The sequence below is a fragment of the Anopheles maculipalpis genome, chromosome 2RL, assembly GCF_943734695.1.
Source record: "Anopheles maculipalpis chromosome 2RL, idAnoMacuDA_375_x, whole genome shotgun sequence".
NCBI lineage: Eukaryota > Metazoa > Arthropoda > Insecta > Diptera > Culicidae > Anopheles > Anopheles maculipalpis.
In genome coordinates this window covers 30,592,332-30,619,569 of record NC_064871.1, presented here as the reverse complement: position 1 = coordinate 30,619,569, position 27,238 = coordinate 30,592,332, and the positions used below count along the sequence as shown (strand labels likewise).

Sequence of the window (27,238 nt, the reverse complement as noted above, 5' to 3'; positions counted from 1 at the left end):
GAATGAATGATCAATCAACTGCGCTTGAATCATACATTTTTCTTGACGTAGTTGAGATGATCACAGTAAAACAATTTACAGTTTGTACTTCTTTTAACACATACTAATTTTAATTGGGCGCTTAATATATAATTCTTGCTTAAACGATCGAACGGAATCCTTATTTTTTTATTTCGTAAGGACGGCCAGGCCGTATTCCTTAAAATCTAATCTTAGACGTAGCTTAACAATTCATTAAAATTATTCTTATAACTTATAAGGCGTTGGCGCATCTTTGGAGCATCATGCCGTGGAGACTAACAATTGGCTCCCAAGAAAACCCCTTTTTTATGGATACTCTTTGGTGTTCACCACACAGCATTTGCTGTGCTTTTTGCTGGCGACCCCACCATCGGCAGAAGGCACGTGTTCGAAACCCACTACAACTTTTTGAAGCTACAGTTGCATCTAACTCACGCATTCCGTCAACAGTAAAGCCGTTAAGTAAAGTAACAACTACACGTCATCCAAACTTAATTCAATTGGTTCAGTGATCTAATGTTGTCGCTGGTGACCCTGACGCCAGCAAAACGCAAGGAGCCGACAGCCACAATAGCCTTGTAAGGCATATATTCCGCCATGGACAAGGTCGCCAGTTACGACCTCAGATCTCCTAAACCAACTCTTATCGATTCTGGGGGCCGAAATAGCGACCAGCGCATGTCGACGCCACCGTTGCGAACGTATAACATTAGCGCTTAAAATAGCATTCCAACTTTTGTTCCACGAACCTTACTAACATGTAACAGCCATAAATATATTGATATATCATCAATTTTGATACTTTTTTTTAAGTTAAGAGAATAATGATAAAGTGAAAAAACACATACCATAACGAATATTGACGGTTGAGTATCATTTCGTGGATAGCTCGTTGATCAAGTGTTTTATTTTTGGTTGATCTTTTATCAAACAAATCTTTTACTTATGATATTCATATTTTATCTTTAAAATAAGTGGGTAAAGGATCATTGCACTTTTTTATGCCTTGCTAGGGTGTTGTAGCTTTGGAAGATCTGTATTCGGTACGAAAGATATCAAAAATCATTAACGGAATTTAACATAAAATGTCGAACTTCTCGAAATACTCTTTCTAGCCTGCCTGACTTACCAGCGCCATCCTGATTCGATCCCAGAGTTTACTAATGCTTCGTTAGGTCTTACAAATAATGTTAAATCTTTGGTTGTTAATGTTAAATAAAAAAAAAAAACAATGTTATGCTACGGGGCGATTTTGATGAATAGTTTTTTCTCCGATAGCAGTCAGAGAATTGGATTAGATCGATGATCGATTTCTAAAGAAAACTGAGCGATTTCTATCATAGTTAGTAACGGCTGATTGTTCATCGATAGTTGTGTTCTGTGTAAATGTCAATGTTCTTGGTTTTTAATGTTTTACTGTAGATTGTGCAGCAAGTATTTAACTTAATTTTGATGGTTATGCATGTTCTGTTATCTTGTAATACTCTGGATCTTATCAGAACCATGGAAAACGAATACGAAGCTAATAATTTGTTTGTGTTGTTGACTGAGGATTTTATTGTTGATTTTTCCTAACTGTCAGTTCAATTCGAAGATAAATTGTATTACTAGTTTACAGTCTAATCTCTTCCTGTTTTTTCAACTTTCTTTTGATGGGGAACTTATTTCAACTTAGAATCAATTAGAAAATCGAAGCCTAGTCAATACGGCCAGGCCGTTCTTACGAAAAAAAATAATCGAAGCCTCGGACCTATGAGTGTCAATTAAAGCCTCGATGATGCGCTTGTAAAGCGTGTGTTTGGAGTTAAACATACCATACATTGGTTTTAAAAAGGCTATTTCAACAGCATCTTCTTGGGACAATAAAAAGAGGTCGATAGGTGCCTGATCAGCGCTATAGGGCGGACGACCCATCTGGCAACATTTCTTGTCCAATAGGACAGAAATATATGTAGCAGCCCACGTATTAACTCTAGAGCAATACGTCCAGGTCGGTCTAGCGGAATATAAACAACCCACCGGAACCGTAATTAACAATAGACAAATTAAGATCATACTGAAACTAAAGTAGTACTGAAGTACTGAAGCTAAGTTTGCGCTATGGTTTCATTCATATACACAATGGCGTTTTTTGTATACTCTTCATAATGAAGTAATATTTTCCCTCAAAAAAAAGGTATGCAGCAGTAGTAATATTTCAAAAAAAAAAAAAATTATACATTGTACCATCGTACCACCCACATCCAACCGAAACCGAAATTACGGTTCAGTACGCCCGAACGCAACCACCATACCGTAAGGGGGAAAAAGTCGATGAGAGAAGTAATTTTAAGTCAAGCAATGAGAATACACACAGATGTACACGTGTGTGGACACACAAAAAAAGGGGCCTTTAAAAGATTCACAATTTCTGTAGCGTTATGTGTAGTAGCCCTGGTGTACCCGGGCGTACGTTATTTCTCACGCATTTTTCGTACAATTGCCTGCAAAAGCATATATGAGTAGAACCGACGCACCTTGCCAGGTTTTCAGCCAGCGCTTCCCATCATCGGTGTGCGAGTGAGGCACACCACGCCCAAACGGACGCCTTTGGGCACCTTTTTACGGTACGCGTCGAGTGGCGTCTATGCGTTATTCATGTCTTTTATCCTGTGATGTTTGTGTTCAATTATATTGTAACCACACCGTTTACAATTTGCTCGGCTACGTTAGCGCTTTTTTTTTTTTTTTTTACCTTTTTTTGTGTTGTACCCAAGCACCACCGGACTTGGGCCTTGCTCACCCAGCAGCTATGCCAAGAGCCCGTGCCAACTGTAGGTTTGGTCATATTTTACTCCACATCACATGCCGCGCGTGTTTGCTTTGCGCTTTCGCTTACTTGCAGTGAAATGCCTTTACAAGAAATGATCCCAACAATATGTTGAAATAAAAAAAAAACTCCCCTCTCGAAGCCTCGAAGCCATCCCTCCAACAGCAATATCAACCAACATCCAGTATGGGGGGGGGGGGGGGGGGAGTTGGTGAAGGTGGTAACAGGAATTGAATTAAAAAATCCTTCATTCTGACTGCTGTAACCGAAAACACCAAAAGCAAACCACTTTCCCACAACGATGCTGCCAACGCTAGAAAATCAGGTACGTCGTACAGGGGTCCAAAGTACGCTGGCAAGCTTTTTTCGTTTTTTTTTTTTTTGTTCTGGTTAGCAAATATTTATTTGCAGACCAAATTCCCGACCAACAAAATTCAAACATCAAACAACGAAACGTAACCGGCGCGGGTCTTGCGAAAGTAAAAGTTAGAACATTGCCAGCCAATCTATCGATGAGTTTGGTTGTTTCCCCGTGGTATTTGTTTATTTGGGTGGGTGGTACTTTGTGTTTTTGCCCCCTTTTTTCTCTTCACTTACCTTCAATTTTGTTTGCGTTGTGTGTATATTACTTTGTGCCAGCATCATCATCATCATCCTTTCTCGATTTGAGATTGTTTCGATGTTCGATCAAGAGCGAGCGTGAAGAATGAAGGGGTTTGTTATGAAAATAGCAATCACGTTGAGGTATTGTCGAGAAAATAGAGAAATTTTCTTTTTTCTTTCAACTTTGTTTATCTAGCAATGATTCGAGAGAGAGGTAAATTGTAAAATTAAGCTAAAGAAATGCGTAAAATTAAGTTAAAGAAATAGAAAAGGTAAAGAAATTCAGCTGAGCTGAAAGCCTTGAGTGCATCACTCTCCTCTGCCCCGTTAAATGTGATAGATTTTTTGTTTAATCATCTGTACAAAAAACTTAAAAATTCTGTGTCGGCTGCTACAAAATGATTGCAGCCTTCTAACAGAGCGCCCATGATGAACCTTCAAGGGTTTCAAAGTGACAGCTACACAGGCAATAATATCCCATTGGTGACATTTGACAAAAAAAAAAAAACGGAATCGCTTCCGAATGACTCCATCAATTTTGGAAGCGTCTCCGGAAGATATGTTCAATATTCCGAGTTCGGAACCGACCGGAATCGTCCGGAGCCGTTTGGAGCCGTTGGAGCCGCTAGTAAGTAATTCCGATACCGTCGTAAATGAATTGAACAGCTACCGACTGTCGCTCTGCACGTCTCCAAGTAGCTCCAAGTATAGTATAAATTAGGGCTAGTTTAATGGATTGCTGGACCTGCTGGTAACGCATCATCAAAACCCATGCTCAACATGAGCTCTCATATTAACGTCAATAAGGCAAAATTTTCTCCTACTGTTAAACGAAATCGCCATTGCGCCTATGGATAAGGCTATGGGTGGAGGCTATGGATAAGCGTGAAAGGAGAATTCCTACAACGATCCCGAAATTTTGCTGATGGTGTTTCCAATATCTCGTTTAGAGGTTTCACGTCGGCTATTGCGTTTTATGTGTCATTAATCATGCGCAAAATTTTGTTAAGCAAGACCTAGAGTCTGCAGAGGTGAGTCCTCGCACATGAGTCCCAAACTGGTGCCGCATACGTTACTGCCGGCAAGATAATTACCTTGAAAATTGCTATTTTATTTGGCATTGATAGCTGGGACCAACGGCAGATCAATGGGTGGAGACATTTCAAAAGGAAATGTCCTCTGAACAGCATTTTGTAAGACTTAGATGTCTCATGGACGTTGGCCACAGCTTAGTTGTTCCTTATATTTTCCATATACTATCGAACTCAAAGGTGGAGTAAGGCTTTTTTTTTTAAACGAAGGGGAAAAATCATTGTTTGTGTTTTTGAAGAATTTATCCCAATTTTCCAGTCCACGGCATACCTTAGAAGAACATCAAGACAGCGCTGCAATCTGCTTCTCAGCTCCATCAGACTCCTAACTCTAACCGAAAACCCATCTTTAATTCTCGCATATTTACGCATCCTGCAACTCGATATGGTTTTGTTCTTAAGCGTTCTATTTCTGCAAATCTGGTTCGATGGAGACTACGAACTCTGGCAGCCAAATGAATGCTGTGTCTACCAATGTTAAAAAAGAGGCATTTAATTCCATAAATTATTTTTTACTTCTGGCCAAACTCACCGGAAAAGGCATATTAGTGGAAATGGCTCTCACTATATCCAAAAGATCGAAAACATCGTGTGAAAATAGAGAATACTGCTGGTGATACAGTTTGTAGTTTATCGGGAGTCCCACAGAACAGTAATATAGGTCCTTTGTTGTTTATGTGATTCATTAATGTTATTCAGTTTACTAAACCTGTCCGGATTATGCTCATATAAACGATATACAAACGGACGATTTAAAAATACACAAAAGTAGACAAAGCAAGATAATCGAATGTTAAACTTCATAACAAGAATTTAATGATCCAATGCGCATTTTTTATTCCGGCTGGATAGAACGGCATGAACGCATAGCTATACTGGCACTTATTAATGTTTCACAGTTACTTTCGCAATTATTAGATGTGTAAGTTATCTCCTAAGGCAGCGGGCCACGAGGAATATTAAAACAACAACTTCCGGTTCTCATAAGTGTTTGTGAAATTTTATCGCTTTGAAATCACACACGGGGCAATTAGGAAATACTTGAAATTGTATTTATTTATAATTAATTATGACGGTCCAGTGCCGTATTGTTCACACCGCTTGTGTTGAACAAATTCTATAATCATATTGATAAGGCATTTCCTCCTTATTCCTTGCCTTATCCCGGGCATACTCGGTTTACTTGAAATTGTAATTTTGAGATTTTTTGACAATTTCGCATCAATTTCAACAGTTTGCCATTTCCCATGGCACGGGGCCGTTAGGACTACAACCTCTTTGCCATAGACGATAGCTAAGCTTCTGTCAAATGATGCTTTGACAACATTTGCTTCAATTGAATATCTTAGCTGACCAATCAATCAAAGCAATCAATATTTCGGTGCAATTTCGATTACTACTCATTCGGAAACACTGCGATTACTAACAAACTTAAAAGCATTTGTAGTAAACCTAGTGGATCTATGGAACAATGGATCTATGTCCTGAGGACAATTTTATAAACTTACTTTGTCTCTTGTTTACTAAACTCATTTGCATTGGTTTTGTCCAGTACTCATTCGTTTATTCGATTCGATTAAAATATATTTATCGGAATCAAGCAGCTAAAACGATCTGGGAAACTTATAAACGATCAAAATGGAGCGTTTTGAAATTAAATGAACTTGAAAAATCATCAAACGCTCTGTTCGCCGATATATGCGAGTAGCACTCTTTTTGTCCAATTTAGTTTTCTCAACAAAACAGAGTATGTTTGTGTTATTTCTTTCTTCTACGGTTGCATTTAATCACACAATATTATTTCTAACTGAGAAAAAAAAATCATGCAGTTTTTGAAACACACAGCTGCGTTTAAAATCATAAAAATACAAACCATTGTTTTTCTGCTTTGAAATTGAACATAAATACCTACACAAAAAAACATAATCGATTTTCGAACAAATAAACAATAAGCAACGATGTTATGACAGCTGTGCAGGTGTGCCTTCGTAGTGAAGTGTTCGTAGTAAAGTATTACATTTCCGTAGGACAAAAAATGAGATGATCAACACAAGAAAAATCAACGAACGAGCGGCGCTAAATAAAAAAGACATCGTGCGTCGGCCGGGAATCGAACCCGGATCAACTGCTTGGAAGGCAACTATGCTGACCATTACACCACCGACGCTTGTTGAGAAGGGGTCGGAAAAAAATGGTGCGGCATCGCATGAATTTTTAAAGATTAGAAAAGCGATTATACAATAGGAAATTTTGACGATAAGATGAAATAATACGCTAACTGTTTTACAATCCAATTTCTCAATTTTGATACCCTTTTCCTGGCCTATGGCCTATGAAAATTGTGAATGAATGCTTTAGAAAAGGAAATATAATATGTTTCGTATTGCAAATAGATTCAAGAATAAAAGACGACTCTCCAAATTGGCTTGTTATTAAATTCATTTCTTGATTGCAGATTCCTCTTTTTTTAATTGCTGCCTTTATCTTCGATTTTTTTTCCCGTGCCGGACAATTTACCCAAAAACCACTGAATAGCAATTATGAATAAGAAACAATCTTTTCGAATTTTGGACACAACGAAAAGATCATTTCGTCGCAAAGTAAAACGATATTTGTCGCAATTAAAAAAACGCAATGCGAAAGGATAAGGGACACACACCCACCCCAACAACGGCGGCTGCTCTCGTGCTGCTAATAATGTCCCCCGTCTGTCGTGCATCTCATTATGTTTCGATTTGTCTTACGAGACGCCCGGTACCGCACTAATGATCGTTTTCCCGCGCAATGTCGCGCTCCGGATGGATTTCCTTCACGAGAGGACGACCAGGACGGGCCCTGCTGCGCTAATGATGCATCAGTGGTAAAGGTCCACGGCTGGCTATCATTAGATGTCGTGAAATAATGAAGAGAATTATTATGGTTTTTTTGTTTGTATTTCCTCAAATGAAAAAATCCAAAATATTAAAAAAAAAGGTTTTAGAAGCGAAAACTGCAAATCGTGCGGCTAGTCTTTTGAAGGAAGACTTTTGTTTTTATCAATTATACTTCCGTAGCTTAATGATGCGGCTGGTTGACTTAATAAAAATCAATTGGCAAGCTTAAATTGTTTAAGATAGTATTATGAAATTGGAAAAAATTTCATTGGAAATTGGCAAAATTGGAAACACTGCTTTACTTACCACAAAGACGCTAAGGAAAGGATGTATAAGATGGATGAAATGAAATAGTAACGCAAATAAATCATTTATTTGCTGTATTGTACTGGTTTATTAAATAATAATCATATAGTAAAACAGAGCCTAGTTCTTTTATCGAATACATACATACGCCGCTGTGTGTTGTAAAACAAAAAGTTTATTTAAAAAAAGTTGCTTGGCTCCAGAGAGGATCGAACTCACGACCTTCGCGTTATTAGCACGACGCTCTAACCAGCTGAGCTATGGAGCCAGATGGCAACCATGCCGTTCAAACTCCAATAGTTGGTTAGGCATTTGTCAACGTGATACATATTCTTTCTCTTATATGAATCATACGAACTGCGACTTAATATGAATGATGTTGAAGCCGCTATAAATTTTTCAAGCAATTCGAAACTAAGAAAACATGGACTAAGAGTAATCATGGTCATATTTCTCGTTAAAAGTTCAGACATATATGAATTTATAACTCTTTTTAAGTTACCATCCATAGCTCATTAACGTAATGAATTTACTTGAGCAGTACTTGAGTTTACTTTTTGATTTCTACTCTGGTAGCACCACGATTAAGATTTCCCGTTCCCGTGGTTCTCTCACTCATTCATGTTGGTCTGCTCTTTTAAAGAGCACATCGTCATGAAATGGCCCGGCCAATAATAGATCTCGAGGAAACTCGATCCCTGGCAGCAGCTTACCATCCATGAAGGCACCCGATCTCCAACCGGTCTCACCTGATCCAGCCAACGATCTCGCTGTCCCCCGACACCTCATGTAGAACTGGGGGTCGCTGACGAATATCTTCTTGGCGTGGCATGAGTCCGGCATCCTCGTAACATGCCGCAGCCATCGTATCCTGCCGGTCTTTGCTATCTCAGCAAGCTCGTGGTTCATCCTTTTCCTCCACACTCCATGCTCGAACACACCGCCAAAGATGGTCCGGAGGATGCGTCGCTCAAACACGCCAAGAGCGTTTACATCCTCCGCTCAGATGGTCCAAAACTCGTGGCCATATTGGAACACCGGGCGAATCAGTGTGCGATATATCTCGCATTTCGTGCGGTCTCGAAGTCTTCTGGATCTCAGCAGACGGTAAAGGCCGTAGTAGGCACGATTCCCCTGGACATTTCGTCTAAGGATTTCGCTGCTGACATCGTTATCCGAAATTACGACAGTCCCAAGATAGCAAAACTCCTCTACTACCTCGAGGTTGTCGCCGTCGACTAACACGCTGCTTCTCGCTCGTGCTCTATCATGACCAGAGCCTCCGGCAAGCAGGTATTTCGTCTTCGTCGCATAGATCAACTATCCAATTCTTGCTGCTTCACGTTTCAGTCGAGTGTACGCCTCACACACCTTTGCTGTTGTCTTGCCAACGATATCAATGTCATCTACGAAACCAAGAAAATAAAGAGACCGGTAGAGAATCGTGCCACGGATGTCGTTGTCCAGCCCCGCGCTTCGTATGATACCTTCCAAGGCTATATTGAACAGTAGACAGGAGAGTCCGTCCCCTTGCATCAGACCCCTGTGAGATTCGAACGATTAAGACATGTTCGATTCTCTCGTGGTTCCCGTAGTTAAAGGTAATAATAAATACACTGTAAAATAGCATCTCAAGAGCGAAACTTCGTATCCTTTCCTATGTAAACAGTTTATCATATTTGTTAGCGATTGCTTTTTTAAAAAAAAAAGTAGTGAAAATATTCGGAAGCAATATTACTGCTATTGATTATGAAAAGAAGATATAAACAAGAACAATTGACGAATCTAATGAAAATTTTATTTCATTAGATTCAAGGTCAATAGTTGACCATTATGATATGGTCTGAACTGCAACAAAACAAACAAATCTATACCCGCTAGTCTGCCGACATTCTCGACTGCGCTCAACAAGGAGAGTTTTGCGGTTTCAAATTCCACGCAAGACCACAGAAGGTGATCCACATCGTTGGAATCCGTCACCGCAGTCACACACTTTTGTCTGAGCCAGACTTAAATGTACGCTGTAGATGAGTATTCAATGCAAAATGATTCGACATCAGCCGAGGCATCATTCGTATGGATGCCCAGTCAACATCACTCCGGTCATCACTTTTAGGGACATGCTGTGTGTAGATTTTATGCTCCCTAATGCATGTTTAAGACAGCGGCTTTGTAGCCTTTCAAGCTTCAGTATCTTTTGAAAATGTTACAAAAAAATCAATTGGCTCCAGAGAGGATCGAACTCACGACCTTCGCGTTATTAGCACGACGCTCTAACCAGCTGAGCTATGGAGCCACCTTGAGAGAGAGTTATTAATACCTCTATAGGCTCTCCAATGCTGTTCCAATTGATCGAAACATACCCTCTCTGTTAAAATGAAACCCGGACCAAAGGAAACCCCTTCCCTACGAGGGTTTTATTTCCAAATAACACACCCTTCCAATCTAGAAGAGAGTTTATCCATCTAGAACGGAAGAAGGCGCGCGTGTGTATGTGTGTGATGCTTGCTGGTATGATGTTATACCCTATTCACAACGCTTCAACATAGCATGTCAGGATGGCCGAGCGGTTAAGGCACCAGACTCAACAGCAAAGCATCTCTTCGTTGTTGTCCAACACGCAATAATTAATATGATACTCTTGCTTAACTCTCAATGTATTCGAAGGTTTAAAGAAATACATACTTTAAAATACACTACCTAAAACATAAGGATTATAGCTTTTCTCCAGAAAGATATGTTGCTGAGCGATCTGGGTTTTACATGTAATTGAGTATTTCCCGGAAAACTTCACTTGAAAAGTGGAGTTTGTTACTGGCGAGAGAAAAATGCATGCAAAGCGTGGGTTCGAATCCCACTTCTGACATGGAAGGGTTTGTGGTGGGGGAGAGGAGGAGGGAGAGAGGAAGAATACTTTTTTTTTTGCAGTAGTTTTGAAGGACATTTATTTGTTGGCCTCTTGTATAAGTATGAGTCCTCTAGTTTCCCAAACAGAGACTCATTCAAATCCTTTCCAGATGTTTACTGTTACTTGAGTGTTCTGTGAGATTCAGTGACCTAACATTGTCACAATCGTCGATGCCTCACTGTCTCCCAATGAATGGCTTTTTTAATGCGTCACTGGATCTGTACCAAATCTTAGGTTGTCGCTAAACAATTCATATTTGCTTTTGTCAGTTCAAAAAAGTATTTTCAAAATGTCTAGACATTCCGACGAGCTTTTTGGCGAATTACAATTTATTTAGTTTGCTAATCTGGCTGATAAAATGACACTGCGGTGCCAAACTTCAAACTTAAAACCATGAGTCTGCGGCGTATGGTACAATTTTTACGATAATTAATATTTATTTACTTGTACGATATTTAGATTAATCAATTCCTTAATTTTTCGTTCATTAAAACTTCGGATTTTATAGTCTTAGCCATCCAAATGATTCTCAATCCATCACAAGGGCTCGTCATACAGTACCATCTGTATCCATCCCTATCGTTATCGAATCCTTTTCAATAAATTTCCAGAAAGTGATTCATACTTTGCGATCGCAAATCGTCGGATATCTCACGTCTAGCGAATTTGCTTTCCTGACTTGGAACGGAATACAGTAGGTGGAAATTGGAAGTCAAACAAATGGGACAAGGAATTAAAGGAGGACAATGCAATCAGTAGAGGATCATTGCGACCAACGTCAAACGATACGAAGGGTATGGTTGGTAACATAAAAAGGGGTCAAACAGAGTAGTGACGGGGCATGATTAAATATGAGGGAAACAATAAAAAGGACCTGTGAATGAAGGCAGCGAGCCTCAATAATTTCGGGTGAAAACTGTTGACACTGTTGGTAATTTTATAAAATATTGAAGTAAAAAAGTTTGTTCCATATCAATCGCACTCGGCTTCCGTAACTATTTTGGATGATTTTGTATCTAATTTTGCTGGTTCACTAATGTATTGGGGGTTTCTATATCAGTGTTCGAGGATTTTATAAGCGCTTGCACTTTTCTCTAAAGCTAGCTCGCCGCACGCTGTCATTTGAATTTCCCTCAAAGCGCCTGGGAATGAAAGCAGCGAGTTTCAAGAGTTTCTAGTCAAAACAGTTGACACCTAGGCTGATAGGGTGTAAGAGGGTCCATCGAGGATTCTGCGAACAAAAAACCTGGTGAAATACCGCTGCACTCGCTCAATGCGGTCAATAAGGACCAGAGCCGTGGTACACTTGATAACAGAGCAATACTGAAACTGAACAATATTTAAAAAAATCAATGCCTGCGAAAATTTGAGCATTCAAAACATAGTTATGTTATAAAAGACAAGCAAACAGAAACAGAGGTTAGCAACACATAATCAAATTTCCAAACAAAGAAAAGAAGGCAAAAGAATGCAAAGGTCATATCTGACAGACTAGCGCAAGCAGAGCGACCATAAAAAGAAACTTGTCGCCCGAAAAGGGACTTGAACCCTTGACCGTTGGATTAAAAGTCCAACGCTCTACCGACTGAGCTATCCGGGCCAGTTGCGAAGGGGTGAGCTAGATCGCTACTGCTTCTGCCAATACCTGTTGCTCATTTTATACTTCTCGCTAGGATGACGTCACTGTGGATGCTCAAACCAGCGTCATGCATAGTACTACGAACAGTCTTTCTTTATGAGATATAATCTCTTCTCAATTGAATTACAACACACCCATGAAAACGAAATCAATTAATTTCGTGCAGCAATAAATTGTATTACAGAAAGCATTAAACAGTTAAATGTAAGACAATGGGGTCAGTAGCGTTGAGGAATAAAATGAAAAAATATATGATTCATTGCTGCAAAGAGCTGCTAGAGAAAAGAGACATAAATATTTATAGAAAAAAATGTCGTTGGGTACTAGTATTGGTTTTGCGGTCTTCCTTCACCGAAGACTCCGTGGCGCAACGGTAGCGCGTCTGACTCCAGATCAGAAGGTTGCGTGTTCAAATCACGTCGGGGTCAACCGACTTAATCATTTTTAACTTTACGTGGGTGGATATTTTGATTCCTAACTGACACGTTTGCTGCACCCACCCACCACTGCACATCGAAGAAGATTTTTTAGCGACTGCTTTCTTTTTAACGACCTGTTATTGCAATAATCCAAGAAATTGCTTCACTACTATTTGCGAATATGCAATATTTTTTTGGGAATTGCTTCCTTGCTATTTGGACACACATTAAAAGCAACTTTTGTGCTGAAAAATTTATTTTTGCTTCGTCACACTTTTTATCCCTGGCAATACTCTTAGCTAATAAAGCGCAAAACAATATGTATTAACACTCAAATCTTCAAAACTAGAGTGAGTTTTATCGCCACGCAAACAAAACAAACTCTCCACGACGAAAGCTGAAACAAAACTAACTGGAGTTAACGTGCGGCATGGCAACCAAACGCTACCTTAAAACCAGGCCATTGTTAAGAATTGCTGAAAAGTGTCTTTTGTTCGACTGGCAAGATGTTCTTGGAAAATATCAACAAACATCACTCCACCAGTAAACAAGCGGGTGAACAAAGAAGCAATTTCGTGGAGCGCCTAGAGATACGCAATTTTACGATCATAAAATTACACAAAATTGCATACCAATAGGCGCGAACTGAAGAAAAGATTTTATTTTATACAAAATCCGTTGATTAGATTGTTGAAAAATAAAACTTAAAACAGACTGATGCAACAATTAAATTCAATATAAATTTAGTGGCATTGCTCACAGTTTGATCATAAAGCAAAACGTTACGTCCTGTTGGTAGCGGCCTCGTGCCTACCGTTATCAATCCATCGCCAGCTCATTTCTACAACAGGTGCAACAAACACATCATTAGCTCTTATTGTTGCTTGACCCTTCCTTCAACCGGTCTGCAGTGGTTTGAGTGAGTGCGTGGGCAACCAGTTTTTGGAAGAAACAGCTTGCCCAGCTGCACGGGTAGCGCACAGTGAAGATGAGCCAAACCGTGAAGCACTCTATGATAGGTTTCTACCTCGGAACGGGTGCCAGAAACAAATAGACCCTGTCAGATCAGTTGTCAATCAGATGAACTGTCGAATGACATCTGCATGTTACGACGGCAGCAGCAGCAGCAGACAAAAATCAAACATCAGGGGGCGCCTGAAGAAAGTGCTCTATTTTCGCACCAGTGAAACAGAACAGTACACTAAAAATGACAACATTTTACTTTCTACTCTAGCCCAAGCTATAAATAGGCTAGTGCCGAAGGATGATATATTTTTGAAGTTAAGTAGTAAACGATTATAACAGCTGAGAAGACGAAAACAATATAACGGTTTGGTTCGTCTGGTCGCGTAAATAAAAAGGGAGTTAGTGCTATTTGGACACTTTTATTTGAGTAAGTTGAGACAACCATCTGTTTCACCCTTAGTATTTCAGAGTCTTAATTTCAAAGTGTTCAAAGAGCTCAAGTCTAACCACCCTGAACAACGTGAATCGTACAATTAGAAACAACGAAGTTGATACAAATGTTGACAAGAAGATCGTCCTTATCAAGCTGCAGGTCTATGATAATTTTACGATGATCTGGACAGGACGTTAGTTGAATGAGTTTTTGCTATTGAAATTTTCAATTCACAGCATCATCATAGATCATTTGACTTTAACTCACCATGCTCAGATTTATCAACAGATCAGATGCACAACATCACAAAAAGCCATGTAGATCAATTGCGAAACATGCGAAAGGCTTTGTAATCTATGAATACAAAATGATTATCGATTCAAAATTCATAACAATAGAACTACCTTATTGGCCAAATCTTTGTAAACACGCCAACTTCTAAGGAAATTTGTATTGAAACCCCCTTAGTAGAGTTTATTAAGACAATTTTGTCAAAAGGGTAGCCTTGGTTTTCTAGCGACCTTCAGGAGCATTAGAAGGGTTCCGGGCACAACGTAATGGTGAGAAGATTTTCACTTTTAGAATTTTGAATTTTATCAAGTCTAAAGAAGATGTTTGAAAACTCGAAGCACTTCTAATTGGTCGTTAGGAGTTTGCCTCACTATAACTTACCTTTTCGCTAGTGAAAAAGAAAACTCAAAGTATGAACAGATCTGCTTTTAAAGTTTCCCGATTGTCTAGTAGATAGCCTAATAAACAGGTTACGTTGCAGTTTTTCACATAAGATTCATAAGACATCAGACAGACACTAGAGCATAGAGTCTTTATATAAAAAAAACTCTTTCATAAGTCTATTTTTTATTCATATGTTAAACATTGTCTGGATCAGTAAGTGCAAAGTATTCCAATTTTAGAAAATCAGGCGTAACAACCAACATCCAACGTTGTCGTCTTCCAATCCTGGCCAGTGGAAGCATTGAAACCATCCTCCATTTAAATTTAGGACTACCATACTTATTCTGTATATGGACTGCCTCAAAATACTTCGAAAGGTTGGGTTGTTTGGTACTATTCTCTTGAGATGACTAGCCGGCCGAAGCTATTCGAGCTTAATTCGTTGCGCGATGGTACTATCCGTGAACATGCTCGCTCTTATGTCGACTAGTGATGGGTTTTTGGAACTGCACCCACGGTTCCAAACCGCTTCCAAGCATTGTAACTCCGGCACCGATTCCGGCTAAATCAAAACCACGGTTCCGCCTGGAACCGTCCGTAGTCGTCCGATGCCGTTGTATCCGGAGCCATTGGAGCAGTCGTAGCCGTCCGGAGCCGTTGGAGAGAGCACCGCAATTCCAATCCATTTGAACCTTAATTAATTCGACGGTTTCGGAACTGCCGACTAGCGGCTCCGGACGGCTTCGACGACTTGGGACGGTTTCGCATTCGGAGTATTGCACTTACCTTCAAGAGCTGCTCCCAAAATTGGTCTAGTCATTCGATTGGAATCGATTCCTTTTTTTGTAGAATTTACACCTTACTACTGTCGACCCGTCTATTGTCGTTCATTAAAGACTGCAAATAATCAATTCTTCAATTGTCTAGTTTAACAGTTGCTGGATTGTGGAAAATTAATCGATAAATTAAACAAATGTTTACATCATAAAGCACAGTGAGCGTTAATTGAATGTTGTTACCCTGCCAATAATTCCACGAAAAAAAAAACGCTTGCATTTTCATTGTTTCCTAGTTTTGCCATTGAAATCCGTACGGTTGTAATTGAAATCTTTCCACCGTCCCCAAAACTTTCTTCAACTCTTTTTCCGCTTCCTAACAAACGTTCCTAACCAACAAGTTTCCCAGCACAGCGAAAAAACAATCTCCCCAAGTCCATCGGCACGGATGGACTCGGTTCGAGTACGCACAACACTACGGGTATGTTTTGCATTAGCCTGTCAACGTGCCGACAGTTATGGCGCGCGGGTAAATAAACCACCCTCAAAAACTCCCAAATCCGCGCGAGTAGTGTGTGCGTATGGTGAAAAGCACGAAGAAAAAAAAAAACGGGAGGGTTTCGCGCTTTCGCGCTGATCTGTCTGTTTTGTGTGCCGATCCATAAACGTCAAGCGTACCAGCGCCGAGCTATCACTCATTGCAGTTTCACCGTTCTTCCTATTTTTTTGGTTGACTCTCTTCCGCTCTGTTTCCGTCTCTAAGGGACAGTAAGGCAGGCACTCTACGGCGTGCGACCGATAAAACACGCATCGACCTGCGTGATGCTCCGCAAAACGGTGAACGCATTTTGTTTATACACTTCCCAGTGCCCCAAAGTGGTATGCCAATAATGCAAACTATGCGTACCGCCAATGACTAATTGGCTGACGACGTCCCCTAGCCACGAACCATCGCGGGTTCGTTCCACCATCATGAGCCCTCACTATCATAAAAACCGAGAACACTTTGTTTAGTGTGATTTGGTGTTACTTTTTTGCTTGGCTTTTGTTGTGATTCCCACTCTCTAACACTCGAGGATGCTCGACAAGAACAACGATTGGAATTTTTTTTTGAGCTATAAAAATTGAGTCGAAAAAAAGTGACGAATGTCGTGGTTCCGTTTTGTTTTATTGTTGGCGTTTCACCGGTGGGCCACATTTGTAATGGGAGATTTTTATTATTTTCGGCGCGCTTCATGAGCACTTTTTATGAGCCATTTCTTTTACGCGGCTGGCCGGTTATTGGACGCGTGGTGCGTTTCACACCCTGTCATTAACATCATCATTCGACGGTTTGCGGTGTTTCGTTTGTTGTGGGATTAATTTACCACCGGGTTAGAACATGACTGTGTGGTACGGCGGTTTTAGTTTTTAGTAAAAAGATGTGCAAGAAAGGTAGACGCATGTAGTTGTTTCTATTGCTCTAAGGAATGCACATTAAAATGAGTAGAATTAGCAGATGAAAAATTGATTTTTTCCTTGTGTTGTAGGTTGCATAATAGACAATAAACTAGAAAAGGACAAAACATAATTATACAAAATAGTTAATAAGGACTTAATTGAGGGTCACATGTTAACTGCAAGATGTTCTCAATTCTCCAAAGTGTTGTAGGAGCTGTACACACGTGTGCGTTTTCTGTCACCCCAGGACACCATCTTTCGTCTGCAAACGTCTGCCCCGAGAACAATCCACCGGGACCGATGAGAACTGTACACAGTTGGATCTTCTCCCGGTGGCCCGTGGGAGTAGCCAGAGGTTTTAAAAATAGTTCCCATACGTTTCGTGGACAAGCGTGAATATTTTCGAATCCAACATTTCATCTCCTCCGCGAAAAATGCACAGAGTGGGTTTATGGCGGTTTTTAACTATTATCAACTTGCCGCAAAAACCCAACCGACTATGGCGATGTTGATGCTAAAATAGGTTCACTTTGAAAACTATCATCAAAATAGGAAATTCTTTAAATAATTGAAATTATTGACTAAACGCTTATTGATTTATACAACTTTCAGCATCGCACGCTGTATAATTCGAATGAATTTTATGAATTGTTTGGTACACCACGCCATTTTTTATAAACAGATTTTTGTGCACCACGTATAAGATACTGGGCGACTCCATTGCTACTTTTAAGGCCGAGATTTTTTTTTTTTTTATTTCGTTTATTTGTAGAGGCTTTGAGTTAAAACTGTTGCTTAAATTTTTTTTTTTATTCATAAGGGACGGCCAGGCCGTATTGCTTGTTGCTTAAATTTCTGATGCGTAAAAAAAGAATTGCTGATGCGTAAAAACTAAACATGCCGATTCTGATGCAGTTTGTCGGGTGATAGGTGATACATTTTATCGGGCCAAGGTGTGTTGTGTATCCATGGCAATCGGTGAGAATGTGGCGGAGAGTGATGTCAACGCCACAAAAGCTGCAGAGTGGTGGACTGAATTTGTTGAGAATGTATGAGTGGGTTAGGCGTGTATGTCCTAAACGAAGACGGAATAGGACTCGCTGATGGTGGCTGGATACGATGTCTTCCCCTGAAGCGGGCCACGAGGGATCAAAATCAGAATTTCAGGTTCTCGCTTTGAGATCGTTTGTTGAGCACCTGATACATACACAAGCTACCTACACGGTTTTGAGCAACAGTTTGAAATTTTCCGTGCCCGGGGGCCTTTAGGTCACACAACTCTACATTGATTGGTTTCCTATGGCTAACGTATTATCCGGCACCTGTCTGAGGTCAAAAGTCATCTCTAACGAAAGTCACGAAAGTGAAAGGTTGTTGGATGTTAACCAGACACAAGACGGGTCTAAGAAAATTTCTCCTCTTAACCTTTGTTTCAATGACCAAACATACATTCCTAATTCTATAACCACCTACCCGTGTAGGTCATACGACTTGTATGGGATTTTACATTACTACGTGTTAAATTGTGAATATCTCTGATTTAAGCTATTGAAATGATTTCGTTTTGTAAAGGAACTTTTCCGATTTTAATTAATGAAATGATTTCAAGTTTTTGGTAAATCTGCAACATACAGTTCAACATAATATTTTTGAGATGCGACGGTTGTAGAATATGCACAATGTATTACAGCCCATTTTAAACAAATGATATATGGAAGGATTTACAACACCTCAAATATATCAGAATTTAAAAAAAAATCTTAAGAACTTATTTCAATTTCTTTATCATAACTTCATGATTTTAAACAACAAAAAACTTTACCTCCACCCTGCAAACTTTAACAACAAACTTTAAACTGTGTTTTACCCGACCTGACGCATCACGGATTTCTTCTGTAGTTGAATCAATCTAAATTTTCTCGCATTGTTGAAGCTAAAGACTGTCCCAACATACTTTCTACCCCACTGCGTGGTCCAAAAGGTCGCATTATTTGCATGTTTTCTGAGCGACGTTGTATTTCTTATGTCACTAACTGTTCGCAAAGATCTTTTAAAAATAGGCGTCTGTAGTTTATGGATCTATATAGAGTTGGATTATTTTCTTTAGGAATTTAATAGGCGGTAAATGCAGCTACTAAATCCAAAATGTTAAAGAAAAACGCTAGTGGCCACCGATTCGTCTTCCGTTTGTAACTGCATTCGAAAGGACACTTGTCCATATTATCCACTACTCCTTTTGAACGATTGTAGTCGACTATCATAAGTGGTTTATGTCTAGGGTTTATGTCTATGCCTTGAATTTCTGTTTTATAGTGGAATGTTTACTGTCAATTTCAAGTCATTTTAATAACTTACATCGGAGCTATACACAAATGTAACACGTAAAACTGCAAATTACCATACAAAACGTATGACCTACCCGGGTTATAGAAGTAAGGGGTACAAATTAAAAATTGAATTCAAAGTAAATTTCAAAAAAATTGTAAAAATCTGGGTTTTTAGCTGATATGATCGAAAACATATTTTTCCATGCATTCGAAAAGTTTTATGCCGATAGATCCATTATGTCAAATGTTATTAAGAAGGAAAAGTGCAAAACATCCCCGGGTAGGTGGTCATCGAAATGAAGGTTATCACACTTGTATAAAACATCCAAAGTACCCAAATGCACTTCTGAGACGAAGGACTCTATGCAAAACTGATCAATTTTTCTTATTCGAGTTCAAGATAACGAAGCATTTTTGGCCTCGTATATGATAAATCATAGAGGGAGAATCGTCTGTGCAGGGAATCGTCAGGTGTTCATGTTATAAGAATGACACAGCACGACCCCAGCCCTTGAAGGCGTAGTAGAAGTTGGTAGGGATTGATCACATTGCTACGTCCACCGGATAGGACGAGAGCTTGCGTTATAGCGCCTGCTAAGTGAGGTAGTAGTAAAATGGTTTGATTAAAATATTGAATAATATGCGTGCGTTTTTCCTGCTCAGAACTGTTATTATTGTAGAGTTTTAGCTATTAGTTTATCCTTACATTGGAAGAAAAGTTTCTACCGTACATGGACTACCTAGTATAGTGTTACAGTAGGATTAGACGGTTGTAATATCGCAAACATAGAAGACATGAAACCGGGTTAAGAAAATGCAACCGTCTGCAGTCGAGTGCAAAGGCAATGAAATATTACTTCCTACGGGTGTAAAGAAGCAGGCGCATTTTATCCGCCCATTACACCGGTCCCGCGCCAAAGTTGGTGGTCGGAAAGGAAGGCTCGAGCACGTTATGGATGGATTTCATTTCTGGATTACGTCGCTAAATATCCATGGAAAGCCAGCGAAAAACTCTGAAACGCGCTAACCTGCAGCTGATTGTTTTCAACAGTTCTTCTGCAGTTACAGCACTTGGACCCAGCATGAGCGGGATTTCCGCCCGAGTTACGGTTCTACCAGGACACAACTTTTGTCCGCTGATTTAGATTAGAATTTGGTGCGCCAGATATTAAATTGCACGTTTATCAGGTTATTTTTAGATAGTGAGCGAAAAGAATAACTCTTTTTCACCTGGAGAGATAGTGCAATGTTTGGAAATTAATATTTATTAAACCAAATTTTCTTTAGTTTAGAAAAGTGTTTTCTACCAATTTCAACAGTTAAAGACGTCTCTCAGACAGAGATTATGAAGGGGTTTTTTTTTTGTAAACCAAAGCTCTCTGTTCTACACGCACGTAACAAGAGATCCTGCTGACTTGTAACGGAAATCATCCACCAAACATCAAAACGAAGACGATCCATAACCCAACGCCTTCCTATGGCACCCGTTCGTAAAATTAGCTCCTTCACAGCGTAACAGCGCGATGTCTGCAAGATAAAATCCATGCCTAGTCTATCGTCATTTCAAATGCCATACGCTCAACAGGATGCACCTTGCATTACGTCACACACCTGCCTTCAAAAGGATACCATCGATAGACAGTTGTTAGTCGAGGAGCGGCAAAAGCAAAACTAGGCCCCCATCATCCATCCAGACAGTATCGTACTCTCTGCACCATGCCGTGCGTAGCACGCTGTGGGGTGACAATTTAATTAAAATACTGACTGCACTGTTCCATTCACCGTTCAGTGGAGGCTCGTGCCTGCAGCGTGCCAGCAGCGTACCGTACCGCATCCTAAGTGACTGACACGCAAATCCCGTACCGGTGTTGTAACTCGGTGATGTAGTCGCTGTATGTGGCTGCTATTATTGCTACGAGAGAGTGCGTCCGGCATTCCTCCGTCCTTTACTGTTGATCCAGTGCGCCTGTGAAGGTTTGGAGAATTTTGTGAGGAAAATGTTTCATATAAATTTCTATCCTCAACTGGCATGCTGCTTACGGTACGGTCTAACCTTGTAAATGTGGATTTGTGTTGCTATAAAATTACAACGTGATAGTGTTGAAAGCCAGAAAGGCCTAAGGAAAATGTACCCGACCCCATACTAAACTATCGTGTTGTGCGTGCACCAAGAATGTGGGCCCACTTTACAGGATGTATCGTAAATAGCAATACATTGCCGATGAGAATAAAAATAGAAAAACTAGTTAAGTAACCTGATATGTTTTGTTTGTGGTATGGATTAGCACCGTCGTCCGCCAATCCGTTATCGTGGCAATTCTGGCAAACACATCAAACCATCACCAACCAACCTTTCAATTTTGGCTACCACGCTACTGATGTCCGGGCCTAAAAGTACTGCACACTCTGGTTCATCCGGCGCCTTTACCGTGGCTTGTCTAACCTTGTTTTGAACAAGGTCCATGTCTGCGAGAGAATACAGCTTTTTACAAAACAAGTGAAACTAATCAATCCCAATCATGAAACCCTACATTGAAGGTGCATAATAAGTCAATTGTGAGAAAGATGTTTAATGTTAGTTGATTTACACAACACTTTTCGTGTTTATTATAACAAAAACTTCATAATATATGCATAACTATTTATGAAAAAATATAAAAATATAAAAAGTCAACGTTTTCCGCCTGGGCAAAACAAGTGCAACTTCGCGTGTTTGCCAAATTTCAATTGACTTTCAATATTTCGTTACAAATCCGTTGTTTTCAATTCAAGCCGTGCATCGTCGAGGCATGGACTCGATCAGGTGGTCAATGAAGTTTTGTGGCATTGCTGTCCACGCTTTTTTTTTATTCGTGCAAAGAACTGATCCGATCCAACAGGTTCTCTACAGGGTTCAGATCCGCAGATTGAGGCAACCAGTTCGTCACCATGATTACATTATCCTTAAACCACTATTTGACTACTTTGGTGGTGTGTTTGGGATCGTTGTCTTGTTGGAATATCCATTTTAATGACACATTCCATTTTTCAGGATGCCATTGTACATGAAACGGTCCATTATTCCATCGATTTGATGAATTGGACCAAGAAAGGTTCGCAGAAAAACACCCCCAGACCATTACATTCCCTTCGCCATGCGTCACCGTCGTCTGACAGTAATGTGAATCTAAGCGTTTTCCAGTTGGTCGACGTACACGGCAAATTCCGTTGCTTCGAAAGATGTTGAACCTCGACGCATCACGGAACAGTGATGCGTCCGCCATTTTTGCACATCCCAGTCAATATGAGATTGAGCAAACAGCAGACTTTTATTCCGGTTCCTATGTAAAGGTCAGAGGTTTCTTTGCAGGACGTCGAGGGAACAATCCGGCTTCAACGGCATGTGTCGTCTGATTGTCCGGTCCGAAACAGATAACTGCATATCCATCCAGATATCTGCATATTTCACCTTGAACGAAGATTTGAAAGGATCATTTTCCATGCTTCGTACGATCATAGTGTCCTCTCTTGGCGTGGTGGACCGTGGTCTTCCACCTCTATTGTCCACATAAATTTTTCCGGTTGTACGAAATTTTGAGCACAGTTTTGATATGGCCCAATTTTTCACCTCATACCTTGTCACAAATTGTTTTATCTTGTAATGTTACAATAATTTAAAAAAAAACACTTTTTTGCTAAAAACTAATATTTTTCCAACGTAAAACAAAGTTCTTAAACGATGCTGGTAGAGATAATAGTTCAAAGAAACGAGAAGTTGCAGTTGTTTTGACCAGCACATAATGGTTCTTGTCCACAAAACACTCGCTGTGATCTGTATATTTGACAGCTGATTGCTTCAATAAACATGTAGCAAACATCCGTCAAGTGCAGCAAGTATCTCGTTTTCTATTTCGAAAAAAATTTAAATTTGCTGATCCTTTTTATGATTGCTCTATTTGAGTTTCACATGTTTTGTCCAATACTTTATGTGAGTATTGTGACTTTAAAGCAGTCCCAGCTTTGTCTGTCCTGAATGGTGCTTTAAGTAGAGAATCAGTTGACTACATATCCTACAATACATTCTCGTGAGGTGCCATTTTCTTGATTTCTTGACGGTCGGGATTCAATCCATTCCATTCGTACTATGTCGTGTACTACATTGTTACATTTACTGTAATTAAATTCACTGTTCGGAGGGAGTACAACCAAACAACTTCAAGTACCAAAACTCCGTGGTTCCGCTGAGAATCCATACCAGACAGTGGCACAGGTGTAATGAGGAACAGGCGCACAATCTGCTATATTTTATCTGCTAGTGTCTTGATGGTGTTATCCATAATCTTGTCGTTTTTGCTTACACATGTTTTAAATGGTCACAAGAAAACTTTCTTACATTCTTCAATACATTCTTATCCACTTAAAGTTTAGTTAATTCATTCATTCTGAGGTCTTAACCTCAGTCCTGTCCATCCCAGGAAAGCGTATTGAATCACGTCCAACCGTCTATCTGTATGCAAGACTTGATGCGGAGAAGCTATGTATAAACTAAGTCAACGAAGCCAATACTGGCAGCTCAAGAGTTCATGAGCTTTTAAAGCTGAAGAAGAACAAAAAGTCCTTTTAAATTTCATGCATTAAGAGCAAATTTTTTTTTTTATTCATAAGGGACGGCCTGGCCGTATTGCTATTAAGAGCAAATATCAATAAAACTTTCTAGAAGTCAAAATAGTCAAAAAGTAAACAACATTTTAAATCTTCCTGACTAAAAGACCTCCGAGGTTATAGCGGCCATGGCTATGGCTGATGGCTTACTAGACTTACACACACTAGAGGCTGATACCACGCAGATATTTAGTCACTACTCACTGCTAGTAAACGGTCCGGATTCGAACCCCAGTCCTGCCTGCTGTGTGAAGTCGTAAACCGCCTCTGAATAAGAAGTAAATCAATTGCACTCAAAAACATTACGAATTTCGACAGTTATTTGTTTTGCCTTGGTAGTATTAAAAATCATTGTTCGCATCCTTGGAACCAAATAAAACTGTCAAACTAACACAAACCCGCGGTACGAATGTGGACAACCCGTGATGATGTCCGTTCGTCACAGCATCACGGTTTTTGCTTAATAAATTCATTAAGCTCTCTCGAGCATAGAGGATCAAACATGCGTAGCCATGAAACACAAAATAAAAAATCATTCCCCAATTCCACTTACATTATAAGAGGGGACCGAACGTTGGCTGGAATTACCCCCCCACAAAAGGTGTGTGTGTGCTTGTTTTCCATTTTCCATTCGTTGTATACCATAACAGCACGTTCGATGCGTTGGCACATGGAACTTTTCCGACGACCGTTAAATGTGAACGGGACGGACAAATTCCGTATATTAAAACATATGCATCGTATGCCTGTGTTGAAGCCCCGTAAGCTATCAATCCGGACTCGCGGAAATGGCAAATTTGTTGCCTGAAAAGCAACGTGTGAACGACGGCACCATGGCACGGAAAGGATCGAGTGGAAAACGGTTCGAGGGATCGAGCAAAACTTTGCATTGTTTTGGTTTTTCATCCCAAACCGAGCTCGGTTAGTTAGTTGTTTGACGGGGGTTTTCTGTTTGTTTCCGAATGCTCGACTTTTCTACCAATCCAATGTCGGCAGATGTGAGGAGTTTGGATGTTGTTTTTTTTTTTTTTTTTTTTTGGTGGGTATGCTGAACATCCAGCGTACGCTGGGGTCTGTGGGGTTACAGTTTCGACACACGTCGGCGCATTCGTGAAATTTTCCGTCGAGCTGGAATTATTGTTTAATTTACTGTTCGCCCCTCGGAGCTCGATGCTCTATTTATAGTGCTTTGTTTACGTGACATTTGTGTGGCAAAATGGGGTGGGATGAAATAATGGTACTGGCATCCGTACGCCCACAACGCCCATCGTCAAACAGTGTCATATACACATATATGCAAACACATTTCCACACACATATGCGTCCGTAGGAAAGGTCCGCTGGGAAATTGTGTGGATCCACCAACGTTAGGCAGGGTGAATCGCAGGCAGCGCTACACGTCCGGAAAATCGTCCCCATATTCCAATCCTCACGCAAGGAGAATGGAAAATGGACGTTGTAGCAAGCGAGAAACTAACTTTGGTATCAGTTAAATTTTTAATTGGGTCAGATCGATCAGTGACCGTGGATGGGAGAAGTAGTTTTCCTGGCCATCATCTCCTGGTTACGTTATTGGACCACGAAACAAAAATGTCGACTGGACGTTTCCGGTCGACATTTCAATTGTGGTTTTGTTCAGCTCTAGGGGAATCGCAGCACATTAGTTTTGATTTTGCACCCGCTCTTAGTATGTGATCGGGTTCTAGCTTATGCTTTTGGGAAACATAGGGCACAATATTTGCTCCTGATGGCCATGTTAGGACTTATTTATTAGATTATTTATGGTAAAGGCAGCGTAATTTAACAAACACCGTCTTGGCTATGAAATTAGTGAAAAATATATTAAAAACCAGAAGTACTAATGAACTTTTCAAAAACATGTTTACTAAAGTGTTTGTTACTTACCTACGTACTGATCAATACTGCAACTTAGTTTTTTTTCTGGATAGCGATATTTTACTTAATCAAGTTTCAGATTCAGCTCACTATCACTTGCATCGTCGTCTCGATTTGTGCCCACCAAACGCGCTCTGTCCCAATGACAAAGACTAGTGTATAAATTCTCATTACTTGACTAGCCCACCGTACCTTGGTAGGGCCAATTTGCTGCATAATAGTAAGATCATCGTACAGCTTATAAAGCTTGCATTTGTAGAGTGTTAAACATAGTCCCTCCAAGCATACGATTTCAAAGATCCTGCTGTGAAATGGAGTCTCGAACGTAGCTAAAAGAAAATCAACAGTTGTGAACAGAGTCCTTGTATCAGAAGTTTATGAGAGAAGTGCTACTGTAAATGTTTTTTACAATCTAAGTTTAGCACATCGCGGCAGACATTTTAAGTGGAGAAGTTCTTGTTGTGTTTGTGATAAAAAGCTTCTTCCAAATTTTAGCTATTAGCTAACTTTAATCATTCTAAGCTTTCTACCAGAAACAAAGAATTTGGATGCATAAATTTGATTAATAGGATAGATTGAGATTAAGTTAAGTTACAAATATTGATTTCAGGTTATTTTGTAGAAATAAAAATAATCTTCTAGGTCTTGACAACATTTACGAACAACACACCATTCCGTTCATTCATGAAAATATGAAGCAAACGCAAAAATGCATCCTGAGTTGGTAAGCATGCGAACTTAATTAGCATATTTTAACCTACTTAACACTGCCTCATTAAGCATTGTTAGCACTCTAACGCTTAACATCGCTTGAGAAAACGTCAAAGACTTCAAATTGTTCGTGAAGACTTGAAGGTTCGGGATAGCGCAATAACAGCTGTTCCCTCCAGCATGACACCTTGCCGCCTTGCCGATAAGCGTCAAACCATCAACCAATTCCCTTGACATTAGATCAATGCACCTTGACGGCACAAACACAATCGGCCGTTTCTATACCCAGGTGACCGTCCAAGTTCAAGGTCTTGTCCGTGAGGCTCATGGGGTTGATCGAGCGTAACCACTGCGCAGCCCACCGACCCTGTGCCATCTTTCCATCATGGTGCAATTAAACAGAGAAGAAAAAAAAACCCTCACCCAAACCAGCTCTATCTAACATCCCCAAGCGATGACACCTTACCATCGAACACCCCTTTCTAACCACCTGTTTGCGTAAAGAAGGTGGGGGGTGAAATACGGGTGGTAAGCACGCGCCAAGTTTACAATCCACCAACACATACACACTGTTCGACCGGTAGTGGATGGCGTTGTGATCTTGACACCCGCGAACCGTGGAGACTCCACTTCAATGGTGGTCACGATCAAGCACGATCAAGCTCGGCGATGGACGATCGAAGTCGTCGTGAACTTAAAGGCAA

At 40.1% G+C, this 27,238-nt stretch overlaps 1 protein-coding gene and 5 non-coding genes across 6 annotated transcripts in view; 1 reads left to right on the top strand and 5 right to left on the bottom strand.

Annotated features, from left to right (window-relative positions):
• The window catches only part of LOC126558885 (heme oxygenase 1), a 536,918-nt gene that overhangs the window by 448,679 nt on the left and 61,001 nt on the right, over positions 1–27,238 (bottom strand). The window lies entirely within an intron of this gene.
• On the bottom strand, positions 6,620–6,691 carry Trnag-ucc (transfer RNA glycine (anticodon UCC)). The gene has a single exon. It is a non-coding gene; the product is annotated as a tRNA-Gly (tRNA).
• On the bottom strand, positions 7,898–7,971 carry Trnai-aau (transfer RNA isoleucine (anticodon AAU)). Its single transcript has one exon. It is a non-coding gene; the product is annotated as a tRNA-Ile (tRNA).
• On the bottom strand, positions 9,926–9,999 carry Trnai-aau (transfer RNA isoleucine (anticodon AAU)). The gene has a single exon. It is a non-coding gene; the product is annotated as a tRNA-Ile (tRNA).
• On the bottom strand, positions 12,139–12,211 carry Trnak-uuu (transfer RNA lysine (anticodon UUU)). Its single transcript has one exon. It is a non-coding gene; the product is annotated as a tRNA-Lys (tRNA).
• Trnaw-cca (transfer RNA tryptophan (anticodon CCA)) lies at positions 12,607–12,678 on the top strand. The gene has a single exon. It is a non-coding gene; the product is annotated as a tRNA-Trp (tRNA).